We start from the raw sequence: 22,142 nt of genomic DNA on the forward strand, positions 1-22,142 counted from the left end.
CCACAAATTTCCTTCCACCCAGCCTTCCCCCGAGTCTCCCGATAAAAATGATACCTCACTTGTGTGGGTAGGCCTAGCGCCCGCGACAGGAAACGCCCCAAAGCGCAACGTGGACACATCCAAATTTTTGAAAGAAAACAGAGGTGTTTTTTGCAAAGTGCCTACCTGTAGATTTTGGCCTCTAGCTCAGCCGGCACCTAGGGAAACCTACCAAATCTGTGCATTTGTGAAAACTAGAGACCTAGGGGAATCCAAGATGGGGTGACTTGTGTGGCTCGGACCAGGTTCTGTTACCCAGAATCCTTTGCAAACCTCAAAATTTGGCTAAAAAAATACATGTTCCTCACATTTCTGTGGCAGAAAGTTCTGGAATCTGAGAGGAGCCACAAATTTTATTCCACCCAGTGTTCCCCCAAGTTTCCTGATAAAAATGATACCTCACTTGTGTGGGTAGGCCTAGCGCTCGCGACAGGAAATGGCCCAAAACACAACGTGGACACATCACATTTTTTCATAGAAAACAGTGCCTACCTGTGGATTTTGGCCTCTAGCTCAGCCGGCACCTGGGGAAACCTAGCAAACCAGCGCATGTTTGAAAACTAGAGACCTAGGGGAATCCAAGATGGGGTGACTTGCGGGGCTCTGACCAGGTTCTGTTACCCAGAATCCTTTGCAAACATCAGAATTTGGCCAAAAAACACTTTTTCCTCTCATTTCGGTGACAGAAAATTCTGGAATCTGAGAGGAGCCACAAATTTCCTTCCACCCAGCGTTCCCCTAAGTCTCTCGATAAAAATGGTACCTCACTTGTGTGGGTAGGCCTAGCGCCCACGAAAGGAAATGGCCCAAAACAGAACGTGGACACAACATATTTTTTCACAGAAAACAGAGGTGTTTTTTGCAAAGTGCCTACCTGTGGATTTTGGCCTCTAGCTCAGCCGGCCCCAGGGGGAGCCGAAATGCCCTAAAATAAATTTGACCCCCCCACCCTCCCCAAACCCCCCCTGCCCGGGAGCGACCCTTGCCTATGGGGTCGCTCCCCCTGCGTGACATTGGCGCCAAAAAACAAATCCCCGATGCCTAGTGGTTTCTGCCCCCTTGGGGGCAGATTGACCTAAAATCGACCAATCTGCCCCCAATGGGGGCAGAAATGGTCTAAATACAATTTGCCCCCCAGGGGAGCGACCCTTGCCTGATGGGTAGCTCCCCATCTCTAAAAAAACAAAAAAAAAAAAAAAAAAATTGCCCTGGCGCCTATAGGTTTCTGCCCCCCCGGTGGCAGATCGGCCTAATAATAGGCTCAGGGGGGGGGCAGAAATGGCCTAAAATAAATTTGCCGCCCCAACCCGCACCCTCCCCCCCCGGAGCGACCCTTGCCTACGGGGTCGCTCCCCCTGCGTGACATTGGCGCCAAAAAACAAATCCCTGGTGCCTAGTGGTTTCTGCCCCCTTGGGGGGAGATTGACCTAAAATCGACCAATCTGCAGAAATGGTCTAAATACAATTTGCCCCCCAGGGGAGCGACCATTGCCTGATGGGTCGCTCCCCATCTCTAAAAAAACAAACAAACAAAAAAAAAACACACAAAAAAAAATTGCCCTGGCGCCTAGAGGTTTCTGCCCCCCCCGGGGGCAGATCGGCCTAATAATAGGCTCAGGGGGGGCAGAAATGGGCTAAAATAAATTTGCACCCCCAACCCGCCCCCCCCCCACCGGGAGCGACCCATGCCTACGGGGTCGCTCCCCCTGCGTGACATTGGCGCCAAAAAACAAATCCCCGGTGCCTAGTGGTTTCTGCCCCCTTGGGGGCAGATTGACCTAAAATCGACCAATCTGCACCCAAGGGGGGCAGAAATGGTCTAAATACAATTTGCCCCCCAGGGGAGCGACCCTTGCCTGATGGGTCGCTCCCCATCTCTAAAAAAACAAACAAACAAAAAAAAAACACAAAAAAAAAAATTGCCCTGGTGCCTAGAGGTTTCTGCCCCACCTGGGGGCAGATTGGCCTAATAATAGGCTTGCCCAAGGGGTCGCTCCTGTTGCGTGAAATTAGCGCGCAAAAAAAAAAACTCCCTGGTGTCTAATGCTTTCTGCCCCCCTTGGGGGCAGATTGGCCTCATCAAAATAGGCCAATCTGCACCCAAGGGGGGCAGAAATGGCCTAAATATATATTGCCCCCTAGGGGAGCGACCCTTGCCTAAGGGGTCGCTCCCCACCTAAAAAAAAAAAAAGAAAACATCACAAAAAAAAAAAAAAAAAAAAGATCCCTGGTGCCTAGAGGTTTCTGCCCCTCCTGGGGGCAGATCGGCCTAATAATAGGCTGATCTGCCCCCAGGGGGGGCAGAAAAGGCCTTCCCAAAAAAATGCCCCCCCCTGGGAGCGACCCTTGCCCAAGGGGTCGCTCCCTTTTGACAGTTTCATGAAAAAAAAAAAAATCCCTGGTGCCTAGTGGGGTTTCAAAAGCCGGATTGCAAGCAATCCGGCTTTTGAAACCCTGTGAGAGACTTCAAAGGGAAGGAAATACATTTCCTTCCCTTTGAAGCCTCTCGGGGCCTCCCCCATGGGACTGAAAGAGAAATGCAAAGCATTTCTCTTTCAATCGCGCTGGAAGCTCTGCTTCCAGCGCGATGGGGGAGACCCTGTGACTAATCAGCGCGCGCTCTCGCCCTGACGTCACAGGGGGGTTGGGAGGGTCGGGGGTGGGAGGGGAAGGGCTTCCCCTTCCATCCCTGACTTGGGGGGGTGGGGGGGAACCCCACAGAGGGAGCGCTAGCGCTCCCTCTGGGCTCTGTGCACAGGACGTAATGGTTACGTCCTGGGCACAGCAGCACTGTGCCTCAGGACGTAACCATTACGTCCTGGGCACAGAAGGGGTTAATAGACAGGCCGTTAACACCGTTCGAAAAATGGATCTTAGTTAAAAAGGATGATAAACGGGTGATTTCGGAGCTCTACAGTCTCCTAAGGGGGGAAGCCCGTTCGCCTAAAACCAAGGGCCAGCTGAGGTGGGAGAGGGAACTGGAGAGAGAGCTCTCTGCTGAGGAATGGGAGGGCATTTTATACAGGACTCATCACACGGCCTACAATGCGACAGGCACAGAGACAGCCTATAAGGTGGCCTCCTAGTGGTACTACACCCCAGTAAGGATTCAAGCTTGGGATCCCACTAAGTCTGGCCTATGTTGGAGGGGCGGAGGGGGCGGAGGGTCGCTGGTGCATTTACTATGGCATTGCCCTAAACTTAATTGGTATTGGGAGAATATTATAGACATTGATGCGGCGTTTGATACTCAGATCCCCAGATTTCCTGCGTATATTTTGCTGGGCCTGCCTAACCCGCATACTTTCCCCCTGAGATCACTGAAGGGACGGCAGATGGCCTTGGCCCTGAATGCGGCACTGCAGCTTCTTTTGGCCGTGTGGGGGACTGACAAGAACCCAACAGTAATATCATGGCTTCATAAGCTTTGGTTCATTCTCGCCATGGAAAAGCTCACTTTGGCTTCACAGCAGCGCAGTGGCAAATTTAAGGAGCTCTGGCAACCTTTCTTACAAATACTGTCCACCGAGTTCACAGAATTGACATGCCCGGCCTACCTGAGAGTGTTGGAGCTCAATTGAGCGGAAGGGAGTGTGTGAGCAGTAGAGATGTGTATGGAGGACCAGGGTTATATCGGAACAAAGCTTTTGGATCGAGTGAGGGCTGTCTGTCGTGCCAGTAGCAGGGATACAATGTTAAAGTTTTGTTTATGTTGATTGTCACTATACATGTAGCCTGCCGTATTCCACGGCATCTGTACTACTTTGATGCATTGCATATTTGACGTTTATAATTGAAAATAATAATAATAAACAGATTTGATCCATAAGACAGTGTGGGATTGACTCAGTCACCCACAAGCAATGGTGCTGCCGCCCCGAATCCGGCAGTCTTGTTCCAATAACGAGAGTCCTATGACAAAACCAATGGGTTAGTTAAAAGGATAAATAGAGTGCCTGGTGAGTGCATTCTATGGGCAATTGCTAATGACTGTGTCAAAGTCAATGCAATAAGATCTATGTTGTGATTTTATTGCACCATTCCTGACATCCACAGGTATTTCACTCTTTGAATTATTACAAAGGAGTACTGTGGATATCCAGGTATGTCAAGATGAATAGGTATGTGGACAATCTTTACAGAACTGTCAGAGCGATTGTTGAGAGTATGCAAGAAAGACAGTAAAGGTATTATGACAAAAGCAAACATTTACAATAAATGACTATCCACGTAGGGGATTTAGAGGGGGTGAAAAAGCCAGACCATGTTCAAAAAGATGACTTTAAATGTGGTACTTCTATTACTGTGGAAAAGGTTAACAGTATTGTTGTCAGAGTCACAGGTGGATTATGGTGGAACAGACATAGAGGATGAATGTCAGTGGTGATGGTGGAAACGAAATCTCCCCAATACAAAGCTCCATTTTGAGGAATCACAGCGAGGTTCCGGCTACTTCTGGTTCGCTGATTACCAGCCAGCCTGATTCATTTCAAATGCTGATTTTTAGGATGAGGGCAATACCCTCATCCTCTTGACTTTAACTTTAACCACTCTTTCTTTGTTCATTTTCTGTCTTCTGTTTTCAGATCCAGAGACTTTATTTGGTGTTTTTCAGAGTGCATCTTTAGCTCGTGTTTGTATTACTAAAGTACTAAAGAGGGGATAGTCATGTAGGGCCAGATGTAGTAAAGAAGCATTTTGCGAGTTGCAAATAGCGAGTCTTAGCGACTCGCTATTTGCAACTCGCAAAATGTCATGCAGAACGGTGTCTCAGACACCGTCTGCGAGTCGGTATGGGGTCGCAATGACCCACCTCATTAATATTAATGAGGTGGGTCGCAAATTGCGGCCCCATACCGACTATGGGCACTCGCAAACATGGAGGCCTGCTGTAGTCAGCAGACCTCCGTGTTCGTGACTGCTTTAAATAAAGCAGTTTTTTTTTTTTAAGTGTAGCCCGTTTTCCTTAAAGGAAAACGAGCTGCACTTTAAAAAAAAAAAAAACTTTAGTTTCGGTATTTTTTCAGGGCAGGGAGTGGTCCCTTGTACCACTCCCTGCCCTGAAAAAATGTTTTTGGGTCCAGTCACAAACTGGAAGGGGTCCCATGGGGACCCCTTCCAATTTGCGAGTGGGTTACCATCCACTTGAAGTGGATGGTAACTGCGACACCATTTGCGACCGCATATGCGGTCGCAAATGGTATTGCATACCACTAGGAATCGCAAATAGGAAGGGAACACCCCTTCCTATTTGCGATTCTGAAATGCATTTTGCGAGTCGGTCCGACTTGCAGAATGCATTTCTGCATAGGAAAATGCGATTTGCAACTCGCAAACGGCAGTTTTAGCCGTTTGCGAGTTGCAAATCCTTTCCTACATCTGGCCCGTAGTGCTTTATAGTGTTTTGCATGAGTTCATTATTTATCCTGATGTTCTGTGATTGCGGTACTCCACGTGCGCAGGATGCAGGATCAGCTGCTGTCAGATTTAGAATGCTGTGGTTTTAACTGTCTCTTAGTTGGTGGTTAAGCCTGTCTGATTGTTCATAACTTTAAATATTTCCATTTAAATTAAAAAAGAAAATACTTTTAGTTAATGGTGGGTCCTTTTCTGGGCCCACAGAGTCTGCATTCAGTTGTTATTAATATTCTACAATAGAATGGCTCATGCTGAAAATTGTATAAATCAGAAATGATAAGGCAAGTGCAGAATGATTTACTGAAAGCAGGCTATTATCTGCCCAAGTCACAAATAAAGTTATAAATCTGCAGCAGCTGTTCTAGAAACTTTAATGGGTCGGAGTTCCCGAAATTCTCAAACATTTCCAGAAGCATGCCTGGGAAGCTGTCTGCTTTGCAGGGTTCCATATCTTTTTTACGAGTGAGGAGGCAATTCCACTAACAACCCTAAGGCTGTTAGACCTGACAGCCTTAGGGTGGTCACCCCTAACTTTTTGCCTGCCTGCCTCCCTCCACTTTTTGGACACTGTTTTGGTTAGCAGTGGTAAAGTGCGCAGAGTGCATATGCTCTCTCCCTTTAAACATGGTAACCTTGGATCATACCTGATTGGACTATTTAATTTACTTATAAGTCCCTAGTAATGTGCACTATATGTGCCTAGGGCCTGTAGATTAAATGCTACTAGTGGGCCTGCAGCACTGGTTGTGCCACCCACTTAAGTAGCCCCTTTTCCTTGTCTCAGGCCTGCCATTGCAAGGCCTGTGTGTGCAGTTTCACTGTCACCTCGACTTGGCATTTAAAAGTACTTGCCAAGCCTAAACCTCCCCTTTCTCCACATATAAGTCACCTCTAATGTGTGCCCTAGGTAACCCCTAGAGCAGGGTGCTGTGTGGGGGAAAGGCAGGACATGTACCTGTGTAGTTTACATGTCCTGGTAGTGTAAAACTCCTAAATTCGTTTTTGCACTACTGTGAGGCCTGCTCCCTTCATAGGCTAACATTGGGGCTGCCCTCATACAGTATTGAAGTGGTAGCTGCTGATCTGAAAGGAGTAGGAAGGTCATATTTAGTATGGCCAGAATGGTAACACCAAATCCTGCTGACTGGTGAAGTTGGATTTAATATTACTATTCTAGAAATGCCACTTTTAGAAAGTGAGCATTTCTTTTCACTTAAATCTTTCTGTGCCTTACAATCCACGTCTGGCTGGGCTTGGTTGACAGCTCTTTGTGCATTCACTCAGACACACCCCAAACACAGGGTACTCAGCCTCACTTGCATACATCTGCATTTTTAATGGGTCTTCCTGGGCTGGGAGGGTGGAGGGCCTGCTCTCACACAAAGGACTGCCACACTCCCTACTGGGACACTGGCAGACAGGATTGAACTGAAAGGGGACCTGGTGCACTTCTTAGCCACTCTTTGAAGTCTCCCCCACTTCAAAGGCACATTTGGGTATAAAACAGGGCCTCTGTCCTACCTCATCAGACACTTGCTGGAGAAGAAACCTGAACCAGAACCTGCATCCTGCCAAAAAGAACTGCCTGCCTGCCTAAAGGACTCACCTGACTGCTTTCTACCAAGGACTGCTGCCTTGCTGTTGCCCTGCTGCCTTGCTGAACTCTTGTCTGGCTGTAAAAGTGCTCTCCAAGGGTTGGATAGAGCTTGCCTCCTGTTCCCTGAGGTCTCAGGACCAAAAAGACTTCTCTTTTTCATTTGGACTCTTCGTGCGCCGAAAATTTCGATGCACAGCTTGCTCCGCGGCGAGAAAAACGCCGCACACCGACACTAATCGACTCAACGCCTTCGGGGCGACCGAAACTTTGACGCACAGCCTCGCAAGGACAACGCCGCTCGACTTCCAAAGGGGAAATCGATGCGACGCCTGCTGTGAGAGCGAAACTTCGACGCACAGCCCCGCGGAACGACGCGCAGCCGGAAAACAAGCAGGAGAATCCACGCACAGACCCCAGGACATCTGGTAATCCCGCGACCCACAGAAAGAGACTGTCTGCGCGCCGGAAACGACGCCCAACTTCCCCGCGTGAAAAATAACGACGCAAGTCCGTGTGTGCAGGGGAGAAATCGACACACACACCATTTTTCCACGTATCTCTTCTTCTGCGGCCCTTTGTGGAGATTTTCCACCAGAAACCAGGTACTTTGTGCTTGAAAGAGACTTTGTTTGCTTTTTAAAGACTTAAGACACTTTATATCACATATCAGTGATATCTCTACAATTTCACATTGCATCTTTATTCGTTTTGACCTACAATTATCCTGATAAATATTATATATTTTTCTAAACACTGTGTGGTGTATTTTTGTTGTGCTATATTGTGTTATTGTATGATTTATTGCACAAATACTTTACACATTGCGTTCTAAGTTAAGCCTGACTGCTCGTGCCAAGCTACCAGAGGATGGGCACAGGATAATCTTGGATTGTGTGTGACTTACCCTGACTAGAGCGAGGGTTCTTGCTTGGACAGAGGGTAACCTGACTGCCAACCAAAAACCCAATTTCTAACATATGTGTTGTACACTTTTCCTTAATTAAATGCCTTCACCTTTGTGCAATTACAGGTTTTCTTTTTTCTCATGGTGTCCTAGGTGAGGCCTAAAAACAGCTTTAGGCATCAGTCAGCCTCATATGGTCAACTTCACTTAAAAGCCTCCTCTGCTTTAGCGATCGAACACCTCAAACACTGCTTGCACATCATCCAGACCTTAATATCCAGACCCCTCCTCGGCCCATATTACATATAGGAGGCACTGTTATTCTTTGCGCCACAGCACACCTATAATCAGCCAGGAGTAAACAGGGGCAGTGCCCCCTATCATAATGAATGCACTGTCCTCACAGGGCAGCCACTAATTCGTGCTCATTTAGTGAAACATGCAGCAGTTGCTTCAAAGCTGCTCCATGTTTCTCTGTGCAGCAGCAACCAACCTGCACTTTAAAAATGGGTTAGAGATCCCCCTGCAGGCGGGTGCAGTGAGTAACTGCACCCGCCTGCAGGGTATATTTGGGGTGTCCATGGGCCTCTCTGTTCCCTCTCCATAGGGCTGTCCTCAGGGGGTTGTAGTGATAGTGCAACACCTTATTGTGGCACCTCCTAAGGCCATGTTTGCCTCTGTGCCAACATCCGTAATACACCGCTCGTACAGGGACAAAGTGATTCCCTCATTTGCATGGAGTCAAGCTCCCTTGCAAATGAAGGAATACATTCTGAAGATAGTGCTTGTGTTACATGTGCCCCAGCGATATCAGTATTACAGAAAGTGCTGCACACGTGCCTGTGGCCCCTTCTAAAATAATGTAGTGGCCAAGGCAAAAAAAAACATATATAGGTGCCCCTTGTGCCCCTGGGACACTGTGTGTAATATTATACCTGAAGCTCAACACAACCTAGACAGACTTTTTGTTATTTGCCATAAACAATAAACTAGATATAATACAAACCTGGCTCAATGACATGAACCTTGAAGGCTTTGAACCTCAACTTTTATTGAATATCAAGTCACTTGGATTCACCATTGACACAAGCCAAGGGTGTTAATTAACACACTTCCAAAAAAAAAAACACAGCCTGATGCCAGCTCTCTCTTCTCAAAGAAGTCAAACCCTTTTTTTAAGAAAGGAGTTCAAATGCGCTATTCAAGCCCTCTTGTTCTCACATCTGGGTGGTGCCCTAATCCATCGCCTTCCAGACTCCACACTGGCACCCCTAGGGGTACCGCCTATCTGCTGCCTCACGACTCATGGAGGACTTGAAAACATATGATCACCTCCCTCTTCATTGAACTTCACTGGCTCCCCCCGAAGACCGGCACCATCTGCAAAGCTAGCTGAATCATGTATAATACTATCACAACCACTCCTCCCTTATCCTACAGACAAGCTAACCCCCTCTCATGGATCTCTATATATCTGCAGCTAGGACAACATCAGGCTGGAGACTAAGAAGTATAAGCAAGTAAAATAGAATCAGCCAAGGTTTTTCTACCTATTCACCTTGGATCTGGAACAACATCCCTGTATCCATCGGGACCTCAAAACACTGCTCCAGTTTAGGAAAGAGATGAAGACTCATCTCTTTAAAGAACACTGCATCATAGTGTATTAACTAGCACAACTCAGCTCCTCACCACCTACTTACTGACTTTATGCTTGTCTTTTACCACGTACAGCAGTCCGCTGCCTTTTAGCTGGGTTTGTGGTATAGACATGCCACATACATACCTACATACATACATAATACCTGCAGTGGAAAATAATAATAAAGATTAAATAATCTTTGAGTCAGCTTCCCTCAGCCATTACTCATTTGGAGTGTAATTCACATGTTGGATCAACCCATAGAATTTAATTCACACAATGGGGTAATAGGTCACTGCCCCTCAATCATTAGCTTATTTGCTAGTTTCACAACTAAATTATAGTTATATGTTATTTGTCTGTTTGAAGATGGGAGAAGCTGCATTCCCTAATCTATGTTCCGATTATGCACTGTGCATGAAGTGCAGACTGCAGGTCAATAATTAGTGTCTTCTGTGATTTTGTATTTGAAAGCTAAGTCAGGAAGAAAGTATGGGTAGGGGAAGGCTGTTATGGAAAAGGGCAACCTGCTGCCGTTATTGCAGAATGAGAAACCACTGGTGTGCTGCAACCATTGAGAGAGTAGAAGTGTGGTGAAGTCCACTCCTGAAAGTTCCCACAAACAACATAGTCAGGGCCCTGATGTACTAAAATGCAAATGCAGTGATTTAGTACCACAGAGAATCTCATATGATGCAGAATCCCTGAGAACTATGAATTCAGCTATAATTTTTCCTTTGTGTGCAGTGTGCGCTGCTATCTATTCACCACTTATGCTGCAAAAAAGCTGTTGTCCCAAGGTGGTGCGAACAAGGACTCATTAGCACTTTTCAAACACACTCATTTTTGTGGTGCACTCAGTGTAAACAGGCAATATGCCATCACTTACCAGCTCCAGCCACTGAATGGCCACCCAGCAGGCTGATCCAGGCACTGGCTAGCAATAGGTTAGTGGTTCCCTTAGTGCACATGAATTTCCTGATGCCACTGACCTACAAGGTGCCCTTGGCAAGCCTCTTGGGTATAAAAAAGACCCAGTATGTGTTGGATGGATTGTTCAGATGGCCAGAGAGGTTCTGTAAAACTCGTGCTACTTGCCAATAGAGTGGTGAGTCTGAAAGGAAATCCAAAACACTGTTAGTGCTATGAGCAGTAGTAGGAGTTACATTTGAAGGGGTGGCAATTGAAATTCTGGGACAATTTGACACCTTCTACATATCAAACAGCTAGTGTATTTTGAGTGGGCTGGTACAATTCACATCTCTATTTGCTGACTCCAAGACTGACACCTGTCTGTGTACGTGACATAGACACAGAAGATATCTTGCCAGAATAGGGTTTAAAGAATGTCTGACCAAGGCCAGAAGTGCTTCGAGGCTGAATTTGCCAAGATATTTTGTAGTGCTTGGAGCAGTCAGTATTGCTGTTGAAGCAAGGGCCAAAAACCTTGCACTTTTTTATGGACCACTGATCCTCAATGAGGTGCCAAGACCAATGCACATCCGTTCCCAGAGTTGATGAGTTAGTGGACTGACTGGGTGTTGCTTGCTAATTAAGTACATTTAACCTGGCCCGTTATATTGGCAGATCACATTAGCACCTAGTACCAAGGAGAAGCCTTTATTCTCTATGACAGAGAGATAGTACTCGTTCATTGTTATACCTTTTGGGCTAAAGATTGTCCTGCTCTTTTTCAGCACCTAGTGAACTATGTTTTTCCTGTCCTAGGATGGCTCTGCATTGCCTATCTTAATGACATTGCCATCTTTAGCTATTTAAGAGAGGCCCACCTGAGGAACCTACAGCAGATGCTGGTCTAGATACAAGGGCTGAATCTAAGCATCAAGGCAACTAAGTGCCAGGTGGGTCAAACCTCTGTAGTGTATTTTGGGCATCAGATGGGAAACTTGATGATTTGCCTGTTTGATGCCAAGATCCAGTGTTGGAGTGAGAGGCATCCACCACCTAAACACAAGTGAGAGCCTTTCTCAAACTCACTGGCTACTACTGAACTTTTGTGGTCAACTATGGTACAAGAATTGAGCCCTTGACAGTCTTGACATGCAATCCAAGCAGCAGCCTAAGAAAGTGATCTGAACTACAGAGTGTCAGAAGGCCTTTGTGGGCCTAAAGGAAAAACTATATAATCACCTGCATGGAATTCACCTATGGTCAGAACCTCATTATTCAAACTGGCTCTACAGACAAAGGAGATTTTGAGTTGTACTGGCTCACCTTGATGACAAGGGTTGAGACTATCCAATTGACTTTTTTGGCCACAGACTGCTTTCTAGGGAACACAACTGGCCCTTGAAAAAGAATGCTTTGCAAGACAGTGGGTCTTTGAGAAGGGTCCAGCCTTATCTTCTTGGTAAGTTGTTTGTGGTCCTGACAGATCAAGTGGTTGATGTCAATGAAGGATGAGAATCCTAAGTTGCTGAGATAGTCTATTACATTATAAGGGTTAGATTTCACATTGGATCCCAATCTCAGAATGACCCACTGGAATGTTGATGGACTTTCTTGCCAGTTTTGCTGATTCAACAACCGGACTTCTCCAATGTTGGAGTAAGGTTCTAGGTAGTCTGATCTTGGAGGGATGTCTGTTATGAAGGGAATGTCCCATACATGGTACAAGGGCATGTCCCCCTGCCCTGAGTGCCTATTTGCAAGTTAAAGTGAAACTGGTGTCCTGAATCCTTTCTATCCTGAGAATTATGCTAAGCTAGCATAAGCATAGAGTCCTAGGCCTAGCTATACCAATGGGAGGTCCAGGACCTGCCCAGTGGCCTGACGGGGCACACCAAGTATGCTCTAAATAAGACTGCAGACTACTGTTCCCGCCTTGTCATGGATGCATCTCTTAAAACTCATGCAACAATGAGCCATGTTTTACAATTATATTGTGAACAGACCTTGCTTCTGTGTCAGAAAGAATGCATCCTACTGAACCCTGTTGTGTATAGTGCCATTTGTATGTGAGAGCCTGAACCTAACATTGACATCTTCTGTGTGCATGTCATATGTGTGTGCTTGTACAGTGAGTATGTGTGTGTGAGTCCGTGCACTGAAGCCAGAGGGATTCATTTTCGATGCCCTTGTTTGTAGCATGGCACATGGTGGAGTGTGAATATAGCTTCCCCAGGCAGTGGAAAAGCATTGCCTACATTCCCGTTGTAGAGGGCGGAGATCCAGGCACTGAAATAAATGGGCTGTGTCATAGCTGCCTTTGGAAATTCCAGGAACACTTAGCAAGAAGTTGGTGATCAGTATTTCCAAAGCAGTGCCATTTGGTAAACGGTAAATGTGAGGGATGGCACTGCACTTTATGTTGTTCAAGGTGAAGAAGTCTCTAGGTCAGGTGTGTCCTTTTCTTTGTGTCTGATTACTGCTCAGGGAGGCTAATGACATGCAGGTGAAGAGATGCCCCTGTTTGCAGCATGGCACATGGTGGAGTGTGAATATAGCTTCCCCAGGCAGTGGAAGAGCATTGCCTACATTCCTGTTGTGGAGGGCGGAGATCCAGGCACTGAAATAAACGGGCTGTGTCATAGCTGCCTTTGGAAATTCCAGGAACACTTAGCAAGAAGTTGGTGATCAGTATTTCCTAAGCACTGCCATTTGGTAAAGGTAAATGTGAGGGATGGCACTGCACTTTATGTTGTTCAAGGTGAGGAAGTCTCTAGGTCAGGTGCCCTTTTCCTTGTGTCTGGTTACTGCTCAGGGAGGCTAATGACATGCAGGTGAAGAGATTGTGTATGTCACAGCATGCCTATTTTGGGTACTCCTGCTTGGAACCAGCCCAGTGCTAACTGATATGAAATAATATCTTCAGGCCCTCAATGAGGCATGTTTCAGTGAGTAGGGTGCCCTTGAAAGAGGCTAGTGTGGAGAGGAGCATTGCCACATTCTGGATGCAGGAGTAGGAGGGTTTGAATAGAGTTTTGAAATCACTTTGTCCCATATTTATACTTTTTTTGCACCACTTTTTGACACAAAAGCGGTGCAAACTTACAAAATACAATTGTATTTTGTAAGTTTGCGCTGCTTTGGCATAAAAAAGCAGCGCAAATGTGGCGCTAAAAAAGTATAAATATGGGCCTATGTGTGGCCAGCGAGCGCTAAAAACCGGCCGACTTTGTTTTAGTGAATGGCAATTGGTTCCTTTTGGGTGAGGCCAGAGTACGTGGTGAATGCAAGTGACTAAAGGGATCAATAAATGGGTTTACAAATTTCAAGTTGAACTTTTGAAAATATCTTGATTTCCTAAATTCAGCTGTTTGCACAGGTGCAAAGTTTGTTGTAAAGTATTATTTTTGTTGCAAAAATGAAAAATAGTGTATTATTTTAATAAGTACAAATGTAGTTGTACTAATTGTCATATATATGCCCAGGATATTCATGTTTCTGCCTTGCAGGACATAAAACTAATTAAAAAAAGATATGTGTTTTGGGCTGTGCTTTGATTAATGCACACTGTATAGTAATACACCAGTACTTATTAATTTGTTAACTGTAATACTTACCTCAGGATCTTCGCTTGCAAGAGCTCAAGTGCTATTCTCAAGTGCATTTTGTAATTATTACACGTGCACTTTACATTAGACAAAACGAGAGAAATGTAGGCAATTTCTCAGTTGGACTATGTCTATTCAAATAATTACTCTCCTCTGTCTACGGATTTGAGATTTTTATTTAAATTTTCTATCAGAACCTTAAAAATTCGTAAAAATCATTATTTATTACGACGTTGCCTTATCTAGTCTAAACTTTATATTAATTAAATTGCCTAAAATGACAATGATTGACTAGTAACTAAAACGCTATCTGCCACGCCATACATATATCTGGTTTAGGAGTTGTGTTTTGATGGTTGCCTTTGATGAAGCAGAAAATGAAGGTTTTGATTTATTAACGCTTAAACGTAGTGCTGAAATAATCATGTGTGATATTAACCGAATTAATAAAGATTGTACGGGGACAAAAATGTGCCCTCAGAGTAGTTTGCCATCATTTATACGCGTGCTTTATATAACGTGGTGTATTAGAATTGCACTAATCCGACATAATCATAAACATGTGCTACGATTTGCTTGTTTGAAATGCTTTAGCTTAGCATTACTTTAGCGGAAGCTTTGGCCTAGTTGCCTGGTCTCACGGTTTAGATGTTCGTATTTTTCCACTGTGCTATTAAACGTGCATTTTTTGCTTGAAGCTGTATTTTTCCACAGAGACTGTTCACATGCTTATCTTAAAGTTGATGCCAGCATGGCATATTTTCTCTTTAATTCAAGGTCGACTTGCAGGTGCGGACAATGGAGGCTCTGAGAGTAAGCTAATCGAGAGACAATGTTGCAAATTACGTACCCATCTCCAAGGATAATGTATGCTTAAGTAAAAGCTTGAGAACTGTCGTTTTTGATTGGTCAATTTGAAGCTAACCTATGAACCCTCCAATGGAGACCCTACTGGACTTGAACTGTTGTCTATAAAACCCAGGTGCACAAGAAGAAGGTAGCCATTGCGATCTCTCTATCTTCGGACATCCCGCCATTTTGACTTCGTAGCTACTATGGCCCATTTTGCTGCGACACCATTTTGAGAGACTTTGATGCTTTCTCTAGTCGAGAGAAAGAGACTTTAATGATTCTTGCCCTAGAGACTTTAACTTTGATTTGTCCCTTTGCATGAAGTAGTAATCCTATCTTGCCGCCGTGAGGCAATTGCCCCGTCCAACCCAGCCCCTTTGTCCCGTCCCTATGCTGATCGAGAAACGGTACCTGTGAGACGAAGACTTCATTGATTGCTGATCGGAATTGGTAATTATGAAAAGAAACTGTAAGATTGCATTGTGTTTCTTTTAGGTAACCAACTGCTGATTTTGATGAGGACCCTAGCTAGGAGTTTTCTAAATTGATGTTGCTAAATTGTTTTTGCATGAAGACCCACATGCCGATGCTAATTTGAGGTTAGACGAGGGTTCCATATGTCGCACGATGTAATTTGAGATCTTGTTATGCTGACTAAATGTACGCAATTAGCTCATTGCAGATTATCGTCTTAGTGCTTTGCATTGCCATTATCGAATGCCTTGTGATTCAAATGCTACATAGATTACACTTGTTCCGACGATATGGACAGCTATTAATGTTCATTTATGTCTATCATTTGGTGTTGAGACACATCTATATTGTGCTAGCTTTGTTAATATAGGGAAATAAATTCACTAACTTTGCAATAAACTGGTGTGGTTATTCCTGGCTGAAAGGTCAGGGTTCGCCGAAATGTATTCTGGATTAATTGTTAAGTGTTATTGTTAGAAATGGGGTCTCTGGTTGACAGTCAGGTTACCCCCTGTTCAAGCCAGGACCCTCACTCTAGTTAGGATAAAAGAGAATCACCCTCAGCTAACCCCTGCTTACCCCCTTGGTAGCTTGGCAGAGCAGTAGGCTTAACCTCAGAGTGCTGGGCGTAAAGTATTTGTACCAACACACACAGTAACCTAATGAAAACACTACAAAATGACACAACACCAGTTTAGAAAAATAGGAAATATTTATCTAGACAAAACAAGACCAAAACGACAAAAATCCAACATACAAAAGTCAAGTTATGATTTTTTAAAGGTTTAAACTAAAAAGAGTCTTTAGGTAGTTGTAACACCACACTAGCGCTGCTAGCGTGAAAATGTACCTGGTTTGCGTCAAAAATAACCCCGCACGGGCGGTGTGCGTCGAAAATAACCCTGCACGGTTATATGCGTTGAAAACAGCTCGGCACGGCGAGGCGCGTCGAAAAAGCCAGCCACGCGACGGTCCGAAAGTCCCGCGGCGCAGGTTGCGATCTCTCAGCCTTCGTCAGCGATGCTGCGCGTCGTTTCTCCTGCTCCGGGCGTCGATTCTCCGGTCGCGTTTCCTGCGGCGTCGTTTCTCAGCTGCGGAGCCGGCGTCGCGTCGTTTTCTCAGCCGCGATCGGATTCGCGTCGATCTTTTCTCCGCACGGTGCTCGGTGCGTGTATTTTTGTCCTTAGGCTGCCAGCTTCTCCTTTCAGGGGCCCAGGGACTGGAAGGGCACCACAGAGCAGAGTAGGGGTCTCTCCAGAGACTCCAGGTGCTGGCAGGAAGAAGTCTTTGCTATCCCTGAGACTTCAACAACAGGAGGCAAGCTCTACATCAAGCCCTTGGAGATTTCTTCTTCAAGATGGAAGGCACACAAAGTCCAGTCTTTGCCCTCTTACTCTGGCAGAAGCAGCACTGCAGGAAAGCTCCACAAAGCACAGTCACAGGCAGGGCAGCCCTTCCTCCTCAGCTAACAGCTCTTCTCCAGGCAGAGGTTCCTCTTGATTCCAGAAGTGTTTCTAAAGTTTGTAAGTTTGGGTGCCCTTCTTATACCCATTTTAGTCTTTGAAGTCACCTTCCTTCAAAGGGGACTCACACCTTCTTGTGAAATCCTGCCTTGCCCAGGCAAGGCTTCAGACACACACCAGGGGGTTGGAGACAGCATTGTCAGAGGCAGGCACAGTCCTTTCAGATGAGAGTGACCACTCCACCCCTCCCTCCTAGCAGAGATGGCTAATCAGGAATGCAGATTACACCCCAGCTCCCTTTGTGTCACTGTCTGGTGTGAGGTGAAAAACAACCCAACTGTCAAACTGACCCAGACAGGGAATCCACAAACAAGGCAGAGTCACAGAATGGTTTAAGCAAGAAAATGCTCACTTTCTAAAAGTGGCATTTCCAAACTCACAATCTTAAAATCAACTTTACTAAAAGATGTATTTTTAAATTGTGAGTTCAGGGATCCCAAACTCCACATGTCCATCTACTCTCTAGGGGAATCTACACTTTAATCATATTTAAAGGTAGCCCCCCATATTATCCTATGAGAGAGACAGACCTTGCAACAGTGAAAACGAAATTGGCAGTATTTCACTGTCAGGACATATAAACCACATTACTATATGTCCTACCTTATCCATACACTGCACCCTGCCCTTGGGGCTACCTAGGGCCTACCTTAGGGGTGCCTTACATGTAAGGAAAGGGAAGGTTTAGGCCTGGCAAGTGGGTACACTTGCCAAGTCGAATTTACAGTGTAAAATTACACATACAGACACTGCAGTGGCAGGTCTGAGACATGATTACAGAGCTACTTATGTGGGTGGCACAACCAGTGCTGCAGGCCCACTAGTAGCATTTGATTTACAGGCCCTGGCACCTCTAGTGCACCTTACTAGGGACTTACTAGTAAATCAAATATGCCAATCATGGATAAACCACTTACATACAATTTAAACAGGAGAGCATATGCACTTTAGCACTGGTTAGCAGTGGTAAAGTGCTCAGAGTTGAAAAGCCAACAGCAACATGTCAGAAAAAAATAGGAGGCAGGAGGCAAAAAAGACTGGGGATGACCCTGCATAAGCAAAAGTCTAACACGACCCCCTACCAGCCTAAAGCCAGGGGAGAACAATCAATACCTTGATGTACTTCCCTGATTGGGGCGATAGAACAGGGACCCAGGCCCACAACAGCAGGGGCATGTTCCAGTTCTACGCCTTCCTGACTCCAGTTGGATCCCTCTGTCCATACTCTCAGGGCCCACTAAGCTAACCCATGGGGAACCCTTCTCCACATCTACAGACACCATCTGTGCAACACCTAACTTTACTTTGCTCACAGATGTATTGCAATGGGCAGATAGTACCACCAGGGCCAACACAGTGGTGTTGCCCACTCCACCCCCGGGGTGTGACTCTCGTCCTCCCCCCCCCAGGGGCAACTCTGTCCACCAGGACAGCAAGCCACAGTGGCCCCAGACAACTGTCAGGGATGAGAGCCCGACCTCAGGCCTCTCTAACCACTGTGACTGTGGAGAGTGGGGGGTGGTAGCCCCAGGTGCCTGGCACCCTTTGACCACTCTCTCTTCCACCAGGTCAGGGATGACAACCTGACCCTGGTCCTCCCCTCTGGGGCTCTGTACCCTCCCTGCAGAAGCGGCACCCCCAGAGTCAAAAACTGTCAGGGTGCTTGTAGAAGCAGTCCTGCACAATTCTTCCATCAGTGCAGGGATGTTAACCTGCAATTGATCCTCCAACCTGGGGTCTGTACCTTCAGGTTGGACCAGGGCCAGGGGTGAGGCTTCCCTCCCCCTGCCCTCTCTTCTGGGGTCCTGACCCACCCAACTAGGAGTGGCCCCCCCAGAAGACAACATGGTAGGGGCACTGTTAGCAGTAGCCCCTTCCTCCAGGTCAGGGGGGACACCCTTAACCTGGCCTCCCAATCCAGGGTCTGTACCCACAGACTGGATCACTGCCTGGCAAACCAGGACTTCCTGGGGGGCATACCTACCCCCTACCAGGTCAGAGTTTACCCTCTGAACCTGGTCATCCAACCCAGGGTCACCACCCTGCGGTTGAACCATTGCCTGGCACACCAGGACTTCCAGGGGGGCACACTTACCCCCCTCAAGGGACACACTGTCCCGAAGGGCCACACAAGAGTCTGGCTGGCGCAGGTCCCCTGACCTCTGCCCATCTGACAGAGTCTGGCTTCCCCCCAACCCAGAAATGGTCTCACCAAGGTCATTCATGGGGGGCTCTGCTCTCAGAGCTGACCCCTGACCCTCCAGGTTCTCCACGGGGGTCCGCAACCCCCTCTCAACCCTCTGTCTGGACTTCTGCACCCCCTCACTAGGAGTGGTACTGCCAGACACCAGAACTGGTGGGACGCTGGCTACAGCCGCCCCCCCAAGTTCTCCTGACACTGTGGGGTCTCCCTCAACAGATGGCCCTATGGTACAGGCTAGGCTCCCCTCCTGGTGTTCCCGCCGGGAACCCTCCAGGACCTGGGACCGGATCTCGGGCACCTTGGGCCTCAACCCATCCCCATTCCCTCTCCTCTGAGACTGGACATGGGGTCCCTCACCCATCCCACTACACTGGGACCTACCTGGGACACTACAATCCTTCCCTACCTCACCTGGTTGGGAACTACCTAGACCACTCCTCTCAGGAGCACCCCCAAATGCCTCTTCAGACTCTCTGGTACTCACCCAGAAGTCTGCCTCCATTGTAAGCTCCCTGGGGTCAGAGAACTCACACTCCACCTGGTGTTGGCATAGCTCTGGAAAATAAGGACTAGACATATGCTCTCCAGCAATTACATCACTCAGCCCCTCACATGAATTAACCAAAGTACCCTTCACCCAACCATCCAGTGACTCTGCTTTGAAAAAGCACCCCACATCACCCTCCTGAGACTGGTGAGACAGTACCTGACTGTCCCTGACACTCAACCCACACTCTTCTGGGATGTTTTCACACTCCATAACCAGGACTTCTACCTGGGGGGAACCCCTCTCCCTGTCACTCTCACCTAGAGTCAGTAGAGTGTCCCTCCCACCAGTAGGAATATGACTCCCCATGCCAGTTCCCCAATCCACCTCAGGGACCCTGTGCATCACTGGAGCTACCTCATACCCCTGAACCTCCTGGCGTGTGTGAACTCCCTCCTTCAAGTAGGGCACCACCTCTCTGGGCATGTGCACTTCTGCAGCATCACTGGATATACAATTGTTGCTGCCACCATTCCAGCTGGACTCAGCCCTCATGACTTCCAGCTCTTTCAATTTAAGCTCGTAAGCATAAATCATTTTTTTAATCTCTAAGTTCCTCCTCCTTTCTTCCAACTCCCAATCGAGCTTTTTCAGCTCCCATTGGTACTCCCTCTCTGCCTGTCTGTCCTGTAACTCTTCAGGAGTCAGACCCTTGGGTGACACCCTGCCATCCCTCCTGGGGACCCTCCCCCCAGGCGTAACAGGTTCCTCCACTACACCACTGTGTATCCTCTGCACTTCCCCACCCATATTCTCCTCCTCTGTGTGCCCTCCAGCCTTCTTGATTGTCACCCAAGCCCTCTGTGCCTGTTGCAGCTCCCCCTCCCTGGTGGAGCTCTCAGTGGGACAGTCAAGATCTTTAAGGAACTGTTTCAATTGAGCAACTGAGTACTCCTTCAGTTTCTCCATTTCAAACACAGCTCCAGCTGTTGCATCTCCAGATTGAGACATGATGGTCACAAGTGCAAAGTTCCAAAGGCAGAAAAAAAATAATTTCCCAATGAAGTAAAAAGAATCAGTCAAGGGATCAGCAAAATCATGGAAGTAGAATAAAAAGAGTCCTTAAGAGAAAAATCAAAAGATCACCAAACAAGTAGTATGTGGTCACGTAGTGGTCTGAGATCAAAACAGTAGTGTACACTTAATTACTGTATGTCAAGTACAAACACAAGTCCAATCTCGACCGCTGGTCACCAATGTTAGAAATGGGGTCTCTGGTTGACAGTCAGGTTACCCCCTGTTCAAGCAAGGACCCTCACTCTAGTTAGGATAAAAGAGAATCACCCTCAGCTAACCCCTGCTTACCCCCTTGGTAGCTTGGCAGAGCAGTAGGCTTAACCTCAGAGTGCTGGGCGTAAAGTATTTGTACCAACACACACAGTAACCTAATGAAAACACTACAAAATGACACAACACCAGTTTAGAAAAATAGGAAATATTTATCTAGACAAAACAAGACCAAAACGACAAAAATCCAACATACAAAAGTCAAGTTATGATTTTTTAAAGGTTTAAACTAAAAAGAGTCTTTAGGTAGTTGTAACACCACACTAGCGCTGCTAGCGTGAAAATGTACCTGGTTTGCGTCAAAAATAACCCCGCACGGGCGGTGTGCGTCGAAAATAACCCTGCACGGTTATATGCGTCGAAAACAGCTCGGCACGGCGAGGCGCGTCGAAAAAGCCAGCCACGCGACGGTCCGAAAGTCCCGCGGCGCAGGTTGCGATCTCTCAGCCTTCGTCAGCGATGCTGCGCGTCGTTTCTCCTGCTCCGGGCGTCGATTCTCCGGTCGCGTTTCCTGCGGCGTCGTTTCTCAGCTGCGGAGCCGGCGTCGCGTCGTTTTCTCAGCCGCGATCGGATTCGCGTCGATCTTTTCTCCGCACGGTGCTCGGTGCGTGTATTTTTGTCCTTAGGCTGCCAGCTTCTCCTTTCAGGGGCCCAGGGACTGGAAGGGCACCACAGAGCAGAGTAGGGGTCTCTCCAGAGACTCCAGGTGCTGGCAGGAAGAAGTCTTTGCTATCCCTGAGACTTCAACAACAGGAGGCAAGCTCTACATCAAGCCCTTGGAGATTTCTTCTTCAAGATGGAAGGCACACAAAGTCCAGTCTTTGCCCTCTTACTCTGGCAGAAGCAGCACTGCAGGAAAGCTCCACAAAGCACAGTCACAGGCAGGGCAGCCCTTCCTCCTCAGCTAACAGCTCTTCTCCAGGCAGAGGTTCCTCTTGATTCCAGAAGTGTTTCTAAAGTTTGTAAGTTTGGGTGCCCTTCTTATACCCATTTTAGTCTTTGAAGTCACCTTCCTTCAAAGGGGACTCACACCTTCTTGTGAAATCCTGCCTTGCCCAGGCAAGGCTTCAGACACACACCAGGGGGTTGGAGACAGCATTGTCAGAGGCAGGCACAGTCCTTTCAGATGAGAGTGACCA

Source organism: Pleurodeles waltl, chromosome 6, assembly GCF_031143425.1.
Source record: "Pleurodeles waltl isolate 20211129_DDA chromosome 6, aPleWal1.hap1.20221129, whole genome shotgun sequence".
Lineage (NCBI taxonomy): Eukaryota > Metazoa > Chordata > Amphibia > Caudata > Salamandridae > Pleurodeles > Pleurodeles waltl.